This window comes from Aythya ferina, assembly GCF_964211825.1.
Source record: "Aythya ferina genome assembly, chromosome: 2".
Lineage (NCBI taxonomy): Eukaryota > Metazoa > Chordata > Aves > Anseriformes > Anatidae > Aythya > Aythya ferina.
The window spans coordinates 125,282,365-125,297,241 of NC_140297.1; the positions used below are offsets into that span (position 1 = coordinate 125,282,365).

A 14,877-nucleotide genomic window follows, 5' to 3' on the forward strand; every position below is an offset into this window, starting at 1 on the left:
TAGGCTGCCCGGAGAAGTGTCAGTCTGCCCCACTGCAAATACACTACTGCTTGAGACAGCCCTCAATCTAATCTCAGGCCCTGCTTTCAACACAATCAACATTTCTCTGATTTTGCTCTATACCTTTCTAAAATACCTCTGTTAGACATGAACACTTTGTCAACACTCCTTTGCAGTTGAACAGTGAGATAAATAAAAGGCTCAACAGAAGCAATTCTCTTACGTATCTGAGTAACTCTTAAAATTCAATTGATATTAATATTTTTGCGTGTATTGATGAATGAAATATCATCCCAATCACTTAACAGAGCCCACATCCAGAAACACAAACTATTCAAGGTAGGATCTGGTTTGATATTAAGATATTTCCATCTGTGTGCTTCCACATAAGCTGTCTAACCTCTTGTAAGGCAGGTTGTCCCAGCAATCAGCAGCCAAGAAAGCCACGTGGTGTGCTGTAGGACTTGCTGAGCCCTTCTCCAAAGGCAGCACAGAGCCAACCAGGACAGTCAGGGACATGTGGCAGACCCGATGCACACGAAGACCCCCTAACCTTCAGCACCTTACTTTTTAACTGAGTTGTTTCAAGAGCTTATGGTCCTGTGACAGGACCAACAACACAGGAGCAGAAGAACAAATGACAGATAACGTGCATTTAAGTCACAAAGCCAACTCCTCAGTTTTTCTTTAGCATCAGTCCCAACATTTTAACAATAGCATTACAGCTGCAAATGCAGGATTTTATGCAAATACAATACTATATAAGATAAAGTCAAATATATATATAAAAAAGACCATTTCACCTATGTAGTTGGCTTATTTAGGAATAAAACTTTGTGATGAAGTATTAATTAGAAAATGAAGCTGCAGCATATTTTGCACCACTTCAGCTCTCCTTGCATTACACAAGCATCCTGTTCTTCCTGCTTCAGATACAACACAGCTGTTTACACCTACATGCAAAGTTTCATTCCAGAATTAGTATACCTTCAGCTCATGATGCCATTCCCAGAAAAGCAGTGTTTTTACTATAATTGCATGTCATGAGACAGGAATTTTCATGCAGGAGCTTGAATACATTTAGCTAACAAAACACTCTTTCCTTTGTAGTTAAGCGTGCGTTTTAACACATAAAACAACAAAAAACTCAAAGACGATTTAGTAACAACAATTCTGAACTTTTGCTCTACCCAGCTCAAAAGCTATTTCACCACAGACTGCAGATGTAATGAGCTAAAGGAGCGTAAATTTCAAATAAGAGGCACAATGGCAACTAATTAAGCTTGCCAGCCAATGAATGTCTGATGAGCTGCATAAGCAGAGCGTGTTGTAAACTCTGAAAACTGGGAGAGCAAACCCAAAAACCAGAACTAAAGGCAGTGAACTGGATTGGCCAGAAAAATACAAGTACAGCAAATTGTTCCTAACCCCCTGACAACTAACCTGTAGTTTGCTGCCATGAGAAGCCAAGAGCATAAGCTTAAGGAAATGCGGATGATGAAAGCAGGGCAAGAATGCTGCAGCTGCCCCTCCTACCAGCACCAAACCACCCCTGGCTCATGCTCTTCTGCACAAGGACGTTTCCTTCAGGTTTGACAACGCCTGCTAAGTTTCCCTGTAATCACTTGAGCCATTTCGACTTTGGGGATCAATGTAATTAGAAGGTGCAGGCAATAGTGTTTTTTGTTTCACCTTAAATAAGCTGAGTTCTTTACAGGTTCTCCATACCTGCATAATGAGAAATTACAATTAACCATTCTCCCTTCTTGTCTGTGTCACTTACAATCTCACAGACTTCCTCTACCTCCACCTTCCTTGCTTTTTAATGCCAGGAAGCAAGAGGCATAGTCTACTCGATACCTTCTGGAATACTTTTGATCATTCTTGTTGACCTCCTATGCATCTTTTCTAACTCCACCATCTCTTCGGCTGACAGCAGCGAGCAGAACTACGTATGGAATACATGATATCTTTATAAAGCCATTTTACAGCTTCATTTTTTTTTTCTTTCTTGTTTTCCTATTTGTCTTTTTGAAAAAGGAATCAATATTTCCACTGAATCCCTCTCAGCAACTCCAATTCTTTTTTCACCAACAGATAAAAGTCTTACTGAGAGCCTGTGCGTGCACACAATTTAGACCAGCAAACCTCCTTCCACCTCCCCTCTCCTGTGCGGATGGATTAGTTTGCATTTATCACCACTCCTGCCATTTTCTCCACAAATGGATCAGTGTAACACAACTACAGGTTGCAACAGATTGATTTTGCTCCTGGAAATATTTACTTTTGTCAACCTCTGTCGCCTCACAACTCACCCCAAAACAGCACGAACCTCTACGGAGCTGTAATACCACTTGGTTGGGAAAACATCACGTTTACTCCCCAGCAGCTCAGTACCTTTAAGAGCCGTGGCTGAACAATCTGGTTATGGTTCAGTGGATCTGAGGGTACCGTACAACTGGACTACCACGTGCTTATCTACACATTTGCTGATGCTGCCTTACAGATCCGGGATGGTAAGGTCTCCCCCATGAAGTATGTGCTGATGCTTCCTCACCGTGGCACACGCACCATTCTGTTCTCCAGCAGCCTCATTCTTTGTTACGATTCAGATTTGCCAGTCCAAAGCTCTTGAGGTTTACCAGCTTCTTTATTCTCTTAGCACTTCTGGATTAAACTTCTAATTGGGAAAATTCTTCTAACTCATTGCTTGGAATTTCTCTGTGAGAAGCTTCCTCAGCTTCCATATACAACAAGGCAAAAAATACATGTAGATTTTGGTCTCCCTTTAAAACCTTGATATTCCTCGTATGCTTCTGTTATGTTATCATCATCTACAGGCTGTACAGACATAGGTCCATTTTTTTCTTGCTATTTATTCATACTGACTCTATCACAGGCTTTTCATAAGCTTTTATTAATAGCTGGTATACAGTTACTCTAAGCATTGACAAAGCACATGACAAAGAATCACTGTTAGCTGCTAACATTTTGCTCCCTTCCAAGTGCCCTCAATTCTTTATTACTTTTTAGAAATAAAAAGATGTGTTTTACTGTGTCGTTTTCATGACTATGAAGCTGGATTTGAGGATATTTTAGCATACACTTGAGCATGTCACGATGAGAAGGCTCACAATTACAGACCAGGTCTCCAGAAGGTACATCCTGAACCAGTTCCTGCTCGAGTGGGACTCGAGAGCTGCTTGTTCAATGTTACCTGTAACTGCAGTTTATTTATTTACCTAATATGACTAAGCTTTCTGGAAAGTACAGCACATGAAATGTTCATACCCACATAATTAACACTGCATAACTACAACTTTTCCATAGATAATCCCTCCACATTCCTGACCTCTTAAGATAGCATCTCATTTTAGAACCGCTGATATTCGAGGTGACCATTTTTAAAGACGTCTGGCATTCACAGGCAACTGCACATACATTTGCTTTTGACATAGTTACCTAATTATGAAAGTCTTTCTTGGGACTTCTCTGTTATTTTCTGCTTTGCATATTTGCTTCACTGGTCACAACTGAAGACTAAAATAAATGTTTTACTAATGCCTTGTACTCATTCTGGCAAGGACAGGCTGCTGCTGCAGGAGAACAAGACCATCATTATGCTCCTGGTCTTGTTTCTGGACCATTTGGCAGCATGCACAAAAGCCAGACATCCACTTTTCACAGTCCACCTCTTCATTAACACTTTGTCAGGTACCATGATCCGTCAAACATCCTCATTCGTTCTGAAAGTTTCTTTCCGGAGTAAGCACACGTGCATACCAATGATGACCCGTTCTTAATCCATACTTTAAAGAAACAGCTACCACAAGCTACTGTTATGTACACCTTCACACTTTACCCAAGGTAAGAAAAGCCATGTCCCCTTCATCAACACAAGTTATTAAATATGTGTAATAAGCATATAGACTAGGCTCATGCAATAAAACAAACCCTGGCATCTAATGATGATTATTCCAAGCCAGGCATGTCAACATACTTATCTTAAAGAAGCTGTTTATTTTGATGGGTTTCTTCAGAACCTTTTGTTTTGTTTAAATAAGATCCAGAGCCAAAACTGATCAAGCTGCTTTTAGATAGCGACCTGACAACAGGGGCAGTCATTTGCTGTAATGTTTTCAGTGTCTAGGAGAAGGTTTCACATACCTTTCTGTTAATGTTAAGCAACAAACAGCGTTTGTTTGAACCGTTGAAGACTAGGCACAACCTAGGACAATAAATCCTGTGCAGCGTGAAGTGCTAGGAAAAGCTAGAATGAAACTGGAAGATCCCTTTGAAATATGGGAAGATCTACATTTTATTTTTAACCATTCCCGCTGTAGAGATGTCATTGAAATTTTTTGTTCTTTTAAATGACTTTTTAAACTAGCTATTTCCAAAAGTCCCAGAATTTCTATTCTTCATTTCGGACTGGAATGAAGTTCCACGATACCTTCAGAAATGGTCAAAATGCACAGTTCCCATACAGTGGCCTGCTCACTTCAAAAGCAATCTACAAGTAGGAATGAAAAAAATGAGAAGCAAAACAAATGATGCTGCAAGACTTCTACTCATTTCAAGCACTGAAACTGTAAAGGTCACATGAGAGTCCATACATGAATTATGCTACTGGCACACTTCTAATTAAAAAGCATTCTGCCATTCCCCCCTCGCCATGGCTCTGAAACACATGAAAAGCATAACAGCATCTTTTCCAGAGATACAAGACAGCCATAACTTAATGATTATCTATAAACTTTGTCAAACCACATTTAAGAGGAAAAGAATATACTGAATAACAAAGAAGTGCAGACTGAAGTTTATTTTTATGTCTCTGGTATGCCTCCAAAAAAGGCCACAGACATACCAGCTCTGTAATTTTCACTTGAGCAAAAATTCCCATTTGCAGTTGAAAGCTCAAACTTGAAATCAAAAGTCCTGATGTGAGTGAGATCTTTCAAACGAAGCTTTCAAAGCGATCATGCTATTATTAAAGATTCTGTGATTTCCTCATTACATTTTGATACAGGAAGCAGCTCAGACTAAGATGAATGAACACGAGAATTAAGAATATGAGCATGGAAGTGCCATGAAAGCTCCAGTGTTGCCCCTTTCATTCCAGCCCCATATGCATGACATTATTAATACAATGGAACCTTTACTTCCCCATCTCCTATCTCTCATTCACATCTCAAAGAAATACTTCGGAAGTCCAGGCTGCTTAAATTGAGCCAACTACTCATATGACGACTTTTCCTTCTTTTCTCAGGTTGAGATCAGAAAATGTGTGGAAGAGTACTTACAAAAGGTCACCAGCACACGGTATCGTTAAGTCCATCCACGTTGTATGCTGTCTTACAGTGAAGTACTTCTTTGACCCCTGCTTACTGCAGCCATGAAGAACAACTGTTAAGGCATTCAGTTCAGTATTAACTGGGTCCACGAGTTCATAATAAATGACTGCTACAAACTATGCTTGCATTGACTAGCACAGCTGATTTTTTAAACATGTAGCATTTCTGTGTAACAGCAATTACCTACACTTTCTACTGCACTAAGTTTGTGTCCCTCCTACTTGTTCTTTCAAGGCTTTGTCACATGCAAGACAAAATATACTCTGTTACAAACTAGAAGAAGAATTTCCAAAATCATTGTCTTTGTTATACAAGGGCATTTGGTCTTTCTAGCTATTTGCTGTTGCAAGAATGATGGAAGTTTCCTCATATTTCAGAAACCAGAGCATAACTCAGTGGCTATTTCTAGGCAGTCTATTTGGGATCAAATGCATACAAGTGTGGATCATCACAGAGACATCTACTAGATTATATCTTATCTCTGCTGTTCAAGATTTAAAAATAAATAAATAAATAAATAAATAGATATTGTTAATAAAAGGTAGATGAACTACTAACATTTTTAAAAAGCTCCTCAAAATTATCCTTGTATTGTTCTTCCATAGAAAAACCCTTCCTTTCATTGTGAAGATGCCTCACTCTGACCCCAGCCTTGCCTCTGATCCAGTTTCATAGAGAGGCTTAAGGCAGGAGGAGGTTTTCTGGTTTGGAGGATGTCATTCAAGTGGAATCCTACCCAGATCCATAACAGAAACTCTAGGGGTAGGTAGGAAACATCTCAGTGCAGTGCCACCTGCCTCAAGTTCATCATTGGAAGGACTGGAGAGCAACCACGCAGACAGACCTCAGCTTTTCCTTTCAGGTGAAATGGAGAACAGGGAACAAATGGCCCAAGAGCTGGTTCTCCTTCAATGTAAAGAAAGGAATGTTGAGAATTTTCATGTCATTTCTGACAGGAGCTGAAGTATACAGATTCTAGGATGCAGGTCAAATTTATCTCCTTTTCCTTTCTGCTTCTAAGGCACAGCTCCTCTACAGCTCCTCCAAACCGCTAACCATCACAGTCTATTTTCCCCATAGTTGTGCCAAGCATGAGAGAGCATTTCAAAGAAAACTCTTCACCGCAAAAATCTCTAAGCAGTCTAGATCTATTTAAATGTGTAATTTTGAGCACACAAGCACACAAAAGAAAGTGTCATGTCCTAAATTACGAGGAGAAAACATTTAAGAGTTTCATTCACCGCAGCTAAAGAAAATTTTAATCATGCTTCTCAGGCACTTAGGCGATCTTTACCCAGCTTTTGGAATTTTATGCAAACACGGCTGTCCTATTCTAGCTGCTTTACATATAGCAGTTATAAAGCTCTGTTTCCATTTCAGAGTAATGAAAACAGAAGTTAATTAATTCCTATCCTCTTTCCCATATACCCCACAAGATCCAGCACTGCATTCTTGCAGATGTCACGGTCCATTAGCCAAATGAAGCACGCTGAGTTCAGACTGGATTTTCCAGCTTTCCTGAGCCCCTGCAAAACCCACCTGATTTTATGCCAGCTGCAAAGCTCCTGGTATGTGCAACAGCACCATCCAGACCTTCACACACACTGCTAGAACCTGAAAGGCTGTGTGCGAGGCATGCACTTGTGTGTTATGTTTTACACACAACAGGACCACACCTTCACAAAAAACATCTTGATTTCAATGGCCACTACCATTGCTTTATGCTTATTACCTGCATTAAAAATACAATTTTTTGTTCAAGTACAGCCATTTTAATTTGTAGCATGGTTTCAAAATTAATGTGATTTGGAGCCATCAAAGAAATCAAACAAGTGCCACCCTACGTATATCACAAAATGATTTCTTAAGTATTTAATTTGCAGAATTGATTTACAATTGTGCAAGCATACCTCAACTGTACCTGGACAGCTGAGCTCTGCTGAACGAAATGTTACTTAACATTTTCCTAGTAAACCCCAACATTTTGATCACAATTTGAAACTCTCTATGTATGTTCTCCCCAGTTTCTCTCTAACTGCAAAGCTGCACTTTGCAATACTGAAGCACAGGGGTTATTCAAACATTCCTGGTTATTCAGAAACATCTGCAGTGCTCATGGATGCTCGAGATCCCTGCATTTACACCAAGTAAAAAAGTAGTAAAGCTTCTCTGTATCCAGCACTGACTGAAATCTGTTGCCATGAAGTATTTACACACCTAGTCGCACTGTTATTTGTAAGCAAAATGCAGAGTAACGTTCCAAAAACCTGTTAAGATTAGCAGAACAGCAAGCGCTGAAGACAAGTGCAGAATTTGCATTAGCAATGGATCACCTTTTTCATATTTATCTCCCCTTGTGCTTGAGAACAGACACAAAACACAGACTGAATAAACCCTGCTTACATGAAAACCTATATTATTTTCAATTCTCTTTAGAATATCTTCCTGTTTTTTCTGACCCAAGAAATACATGAAATGAAAAAAGATTAAGGAGTAGACCGCAGACATTGCACATTTGAACAAAACCTAAGTAGTAAATGGGGTAACATCAATAACCATGCAATCTCATACCGGATTAGTTTACGTAGTGCGTGGGGTACCAGAAAAGTCAGGGGGGGAATAAAAATAATACATTCTGAACTGAAATCAACAAAAAAGAAAAGACAAGACAATAAAAGAAAAGTCTACAGCAGTCATGCCAGTGATCAGTGACGCCCTAAAAACTCTTGGTTTTGGTAAAATTTAGCTGTTTGTATGTGTATGTAATTTTACAGTAAAAATCTGGAGTATAAGGCAAATATGTGATACAAAAGACATGCAGCACACATACAAAAAAAGCTGGTTAGATAAAACAATTAGAACGAACTCTGATTAGCAGAAAATTAAATAACACAAGAGCAATATGCTTGCAGAAAACAAAGGCGACTTTGGTGAAGTGCAAATCTGTTTCAAAGTTTTTTTCTTTTCAAGTCTCCCCAAGATGCTATTGAAAAGTTGTGCTTTTGTTCAATCCCCCCAAATCACAGGAGGATAGCATAGATTAAAACAACTGAACGAGGAGGTATTTTAGAAATCTAATCAAACACTGCAATCAAACACATTACTGCTTAGGGATCCTTCACCAGCAAGTGTGTGTTTGATCACAGCTTAGAAAGAAGCTAGGAGTGGCCCGCTTCGCAGAATAAACACTCATGTGCAGCAGCAATCGCTCAGTTCAGGAAGCTGTCGGTATTTGTCAGCCCTGAAGAGTGGAAGATCAGTGGGCAGGTGACTAAGAAGGAAATGAAATTCCCTCTCAAAATGAAAGTTTTATTTGTTATTGTGTGTGTGCGAGTGCACACCCACCTCAAACAGCACCTCCCCAACAGATAAGCAAGCAAGCTTCTTGGGACTGTGCTTACGAGCGGAAGCACTATTTCATACAATTCCCATGAAATCAAGTGTGCCTTTTTTTTTCTGGATTAAGAGGAAGCATCCAGTGGGACTGCATTTTACAAACTCCCACAGCCAGATGCAAGACAACTCTGAAACAATTTTTCCTTGAATTCAAACACACTTTAGGGGGAAAACCAAAACAGGACGTGATACTCATAAAACCAGCCCACTGTTTTCCTACCCGGAACAGAAGCAGCGGATTTAAGAAACTTAACTCTTGGGCTGTGTTTTGTTTTGTTGGTTTTTTTCTCCCTATACGGCTCTTCAAGCGTGCCTCCAGATAATAAAATCCACACGCTGCTGGAACCAGGAGTAACATTACTCTAAAAGCTGTACCAGGTGTGGAGTCAGCAGAACCTTCCCATTTGCTATCCAGGCTTCAAAGCTACAGCATCATAGCAAGAGCTCATGTTTCTCAAGAGTTCAAGTTCTTTTAAGATCTCTTGCTCCCCCAACTCAAAGCTCATCATCTAACCCAGAAGCCCACAAAGAAACACAAGAAAAATCCCCAATACCAAGAAGGGTACCTTAAAGCTAGGATACAGTGAAAAGAAGCAACATGGGGGGGCAGAACAAAATTTGTCAACATTTAACAATTCAAATAAAATGTTATCAATTCAAACAAAATGTTTCCTACCAGTTTGACAGTTACTACTTCTTATTTTGTAAAATTAAGAACTGAACAACACAGCAGTTACAGAAGACAAACGTGGAGGAGGTTCCTTCTGATGTATTCTAAAAACTTAACCTAGTAGAATTTTTATTTGTTTGTTTTTTTGGAGGGTGGGGAGACAGGACAGGGGGACGTTAAATCTTTCTCAAGTTGTTGCTGACTGGCAGTTTTGTTCACATTTGTGTCAGCTGCTCCGCTGCCCTGCCTAGGACCAACAGCAGGCCAGTCCCCCAGCAATTACCTAAGTCAACCCGTTCAGCCTTTTAACAGCGCTGGCGCAGTAGTAGATTTCCTCCCGTCCTTTGGAGTTTTCTCAGTGTCCTGAGACGTATTGGAAATCAATAATGGAGTTCTGCCAGGTATTTCAAACTCCTGGGACTTGACAGGCCTATTTTTAGGGGCTCTTTTACATTTACACTCAAGATGTGAAGTAGCATGTAAGTATCCATCTACCTTATTCCTCAAAACAGTTATTTTAACAGTCCCCTGCATCCATGAAGATAGCTATGAACTACCCAAACAAACAAAAAACCCAGCATATATAAGTTTGAAGTACTGACACCAGGTGTGTTTCACAGAAACAAAGCATACCAGCACAGTTCAATTCACCCAAACTTCATTTCTTCGACTGTCCTTGTACAATATTCTCTTTCCATATAATCCCACAAGAGTATTTTTTGTCTTCCCTGGCTATATGGAGACTTTCTGGATGTGCTGTATTTTACTTTGAGATTTGGTTTGCCCAACAATAACCTACAGTTTCTTCTGTTTACTCACGGAAAGGGCATGGTGGCACTGCCAGCTGTGCACAGATGACTTGCCCCGTACCTGTCTGACTGGCACAGCCAGGTCACATATTTTCTGCTTGTAGACCCACGCAATGCACTTTCGCCTCCTCTACCAGATGAAAGCTTCTTCCTTGCTTCTGTTTCTCTGATACCTCTCTCCTGCCTCCTCTAAATGTGCAGCTGTGTTTCCCAAGTCACTTCAGGCCCTGATGATCGCTGTCCTTCCCAGACAAGTGCCTTGACGTGCATCCCTCCGATGCTCAGCTGTCTTTCCCAGACCAAAATACCTTCTCCCAGCAACCCATCAACTCACACACCACACAGGAAAACTCGATGGCTTGATGCAGGAAACAAAAAACAGTTTTGTTATGCTTTTTTTAAGTCATAGTCACCGACCTACTGTTGGCTTTCACAGAACTGAAGGAGATTTGTGGCAGCATTTGTTTACTTTGAGGTACTAACTCAGCAAAGATTTAAAAATATGAACACCAGTGACAAACCCAAACCAGACAGCCAGGTTGCCCCCCAAAAAGTCAATGCTTCCTCATCTTGGCCTTTGCAAACCCATGATTTCAGCTCGGAGTTTCCCTCCAAACAGGAAAGAGACTGACTAAAATACCCCTGGCTCACGCTCCCTGTCTGTAAACACCCATGAAACCATCCTCCCTGACAGCTGAACAAGGTAGGGCATTGAACAGCATGCTATCAAAATGCTACCTCAATCCTGGTTATTCCCTGAAAGCCTCCAGAAAAGGTTTAAACATGTATTTGATGTCAATGGCCAAGTTATTTCTCATTTTTAATTTTATATGACAAAAACCCGCAAGAAGGGATACCGTTGTCATGCTAAAAAACATAAATGAAGCAGTGGCGAGCTGGAGATAAGCAAGAAATACGGATGAAAACCAATGAAAGAGAAAAAAAAAGATGACAATTAGAGAAATACCAGAGAACGTTTTGCAGAAGGATCAACTCATAAAAAAAATCCACCACCAAACGGGAAACACATTTCATTATAAGAAATAAATGCACAGCAGTCACATGACAACAACATTTCTTTTTAGGCTTCAACATTTCAATCACTGCTCTAAAATAAGCAGCAGAACAGATATATTTAAAAGCTGCCCTGTGATACAAAGATGTGTTAAAGTCTCTCACAGTTAGATTTTTAAAAGATAGTGAAAAACAGCATTAAAACTTTCAAAATACCAAGATCTTTAATCGAGGGTGTATTTTACATGTAAAGTCAGAGTTCCACCTGAAAAAAAAAAGTACCCATTTTTTTTTCCTTCTAAGACAAAAAGCAATTATTTGCTACTCATTTGCCATTTTCCCAACCCAAATACGATCTACCTTGTTTTCTACAAAAACGTTTGTGAGCACACCCTGCCAACCATTCCCTTTCCCAAGGGAGCTTAAGGCTTGTCAGCACTGCCATTCTGCTCAGCCAACAGCTGATTACGTTTCCAACAACGACACTTCCCACTGTACACTGCTTCTCATAAATTAGCCCCATAAATTTGACATCAGCAGCACTTTACACCTCAAATGCAGAAGGCAACCTGAAAAGCAGTTTATGGGGCCACCTAAACCTTACTGTTACCAGGCCTGAAACCCCTGCAGAGTGCACGAGATGTGAACCACGCAAACCCTGCTGGTTAAAGCCCAAGCACAGCATGCAAGAGGGAAGGGCAGTCATAACATTAAGGATTTTTTTTAATGTCTCTTTTTATATGAGCAAAAAAATCTCCATTTATCCTCCTTGCTTACCCTGAAATGTGTTTCAGAAGAACAATTACAGCCAGCGAATAAACTTTGCGTGGACAATGGTGACTTGTACATTGTGAAAGTAAACGCCTATCGTGCACGCAGACAACAGACAATGGTACAATCCCATGCCGATCTCCATAGAGAAGAGCTCTAAAAACTCAGGGTTTGCTTCTAAAAAGGACAACTGATTTTGATAAAAGATGAAATGCAGTCCATCAAGAAGAGAGAGACATTACCCAAACTATGAACAGAAATTTTGCTCATTCAACACTTCTCCAGTAAAATTAAATCCAGAAGACTGTAATTGTCGTCAAAAAGGCGTCTTTGACTGTTGATGAAAAAACTTCCTAAACTTGCAGTGCACTCAGCATTGGCATCAGGTCCATGCACTTCAGTATTGACTACTAACCCAGCTTGCTTGGCTACTAGAGCATGAGTATCTATGTATGCATAGGACATGAGAAAATGACACTAAGAAGGGTTAAAAAAAAAAAAAAAAAAAAAAAAGAGCAACAGGGAAAATGATGCCGGTGATAGTCCCAGGCCATCCAGCAACCTGTGCAAGTAAAGATAAATCTTCCCCCTTCTGCAATCAGAGCTCTACTTCTAACTTCACCTTTTCTCAGAAAAAATAAGAACACCTTCCTTTAAAGGATGTACCAGTTCCTTATTTGTATCGTTTTCATTTTTTGCAGTTTGGGGTTTTAAAGCGAGTTGAGTTCCCAGTCTGCACATGATCGAGCAGCCTTTATAACAGGGAATTATGTTTTGCTCAGCTCAGTCCTGCTCTAAGCCACCTTTCCAGGCAGACAAATCCACACCCTGGACTCTGACAAAGCACTAACCGTTTCTGTTCACTCTATTAAAAACTTTATATTCAACTAGGGAGTTGTTTCCCCCCCCCCCAAGACCTTTTATGGACTACGCACAATGCAGTGTGTTTACTGTAAAGTTTCCTCGACTGTAGTATGGCTCAAAACCAACACAGAGCAGCAGTGCAGGGAACTGGCTGTGAAAGGAATTCTAATTCCAAACCTGCAGCTCGCTGCCTGATGCTCTGCAAATAGACAATTGTAAAGATAAACTCATTCCTTACATAGCTTAAAAGCAGCTGCTCTGCAAGTACAAAATGTGAAGTTCCTAATTACCTGTATTTTGTTAGGTGACCAGAGAAAGAAATGTTTCTCACACACAGAAAACATTTTTCATAAAGGACAAACTTGTATGAAAGGATCCATGAAAGCTGGAGTTGACTGTTCTGCATTAACTGACAAAACCTGGTGAATTGTTAGAAATAGGATGTGATAGATCCTGTATCGTTATCCTGTATCATTAGATATAGGCTTAATTTCCTATGTCATGATGTCAAAATATCCAGGAAAACAAACATATACACCTTTGTATTAGTAACTGCTGCTAGTCAGAATCTGTTATACTAAAAGTAAGCAACGTTTCACTACAGTTGTAAAGTTGAAAAAAAATCTTAACAGAAGAGTTTAGTACGACATCACAATTTCAGTGAAGACTAATCAATTAAATATTCAGACTGAAAAATATTATTTTGATTTGAGGATGTGTTTGCCATGATTTTTAAAAGCTACATTTTATTCAAGAAGCATTAAAAAAAAAATCCAGCAAAACTTTAGACTGTCAGAGTCAACTCCAAACTCACTTTAGCTTACTATGTTATTGAAGGTTTATCATTACTTTCACTGGTCTATGTAAGAAAGCAGTTTCTCAGGAATAAGAAGCATTTATTCCTTGCTTAAGGTGGCAAAGTGTCCAGTCAAGTGTTTTTCAGGATGGAAGCAATCTGAGATGAAGAGCTGGATGGAGAGACCAAAATTTGGGCGTTCTATTTCCAACCCCGCTACAAAAGACAGAGCCACTAACACTCAGCTGGCCTACATGTGAAATAGGGAGGATATTTACTTTTATCTGAAAAGCTTTTTATAGCTGGCTTAGACGCGAGCACTGTAGTCAGGAGTTATACATTGCCACTTCTGAACTGGGTATCCATGATACAGAAAACCAGACAACAGACCATACTACATTCACAGGCCATCAACGACGGTATTTAATTGTGCTATAATCTACCATCACTGATTTTCAGGAAGGCTCTGTGGTAACTAACTTCACTTTTTATCTTTCTTAGGCTGATGATGCCTTTTTTAATACACATATACACATTAGCTAATACACACAATCTTGTATTTCTTTCTCCCTGCTTTGCTCTCTTGTAACCCCACATACCATACAATTTTCCTATTTGAGGCCCAATCATGCAATTAGATCCACAAGATTTCAATGAAGCTGTAGCACAGAGATCACTGGAATACGTGCTTGGGGGGGGATCTCCACCCACAGATCCCTTTAGAAGATAAAAGATGCAGACTGCACAATCTGGAGGGCTCGCTGCACAACGTGCGTGACACAATGGAGCTGTGCTCGAGAGGGATCTGGACGATACCTAAGACAGATCTGCCTACTGAGATAAAGTACAGCAGTAACTCAAGATTAATACTGGTGACTAATTCTGTGGATGACATACTGGCTGGATATTTCTCTGTTTCTAACTTGAATACGTCATACAAGGTCCATGGAAAAACCAAAGGGTTATTGGTTTAATCCCATCTGTCTAAATTGTAAGATTATTATGAATACATTCTGTTGATAAGTGAGAGATGTAAGACATACCCTTTCCAATCTCCTTGAATTATTAATAAATAAATAGTTGAGCTGCCACCATTTCTCCCCCTCCATTTGCCTGGGCCTTTCACAGACAAAGAGAGAAAGAAAACAACAGAAGTCCTGTTCTTTTTTTTAAAAAACATTAAAAATGTTTTTAAAAAGATAA

The 14,877-nt window shown here is 39.8% G+C and overlaps 1 protein-coding gene across 2 annotated transcripts in view; it reads right to left on the minus strand.

Annotated features, from left to right (window-relative positions):
* ARFGEF1 (ARF guanine nucleotide exchange factor 1) overlaps nucleotides 1–14,877 on the minus strand; it is a 93,050-nt gene that overhangs the window by 76,612 nt on the left and 1,561 nt on the right. The window lies entirely within an intron of this gene.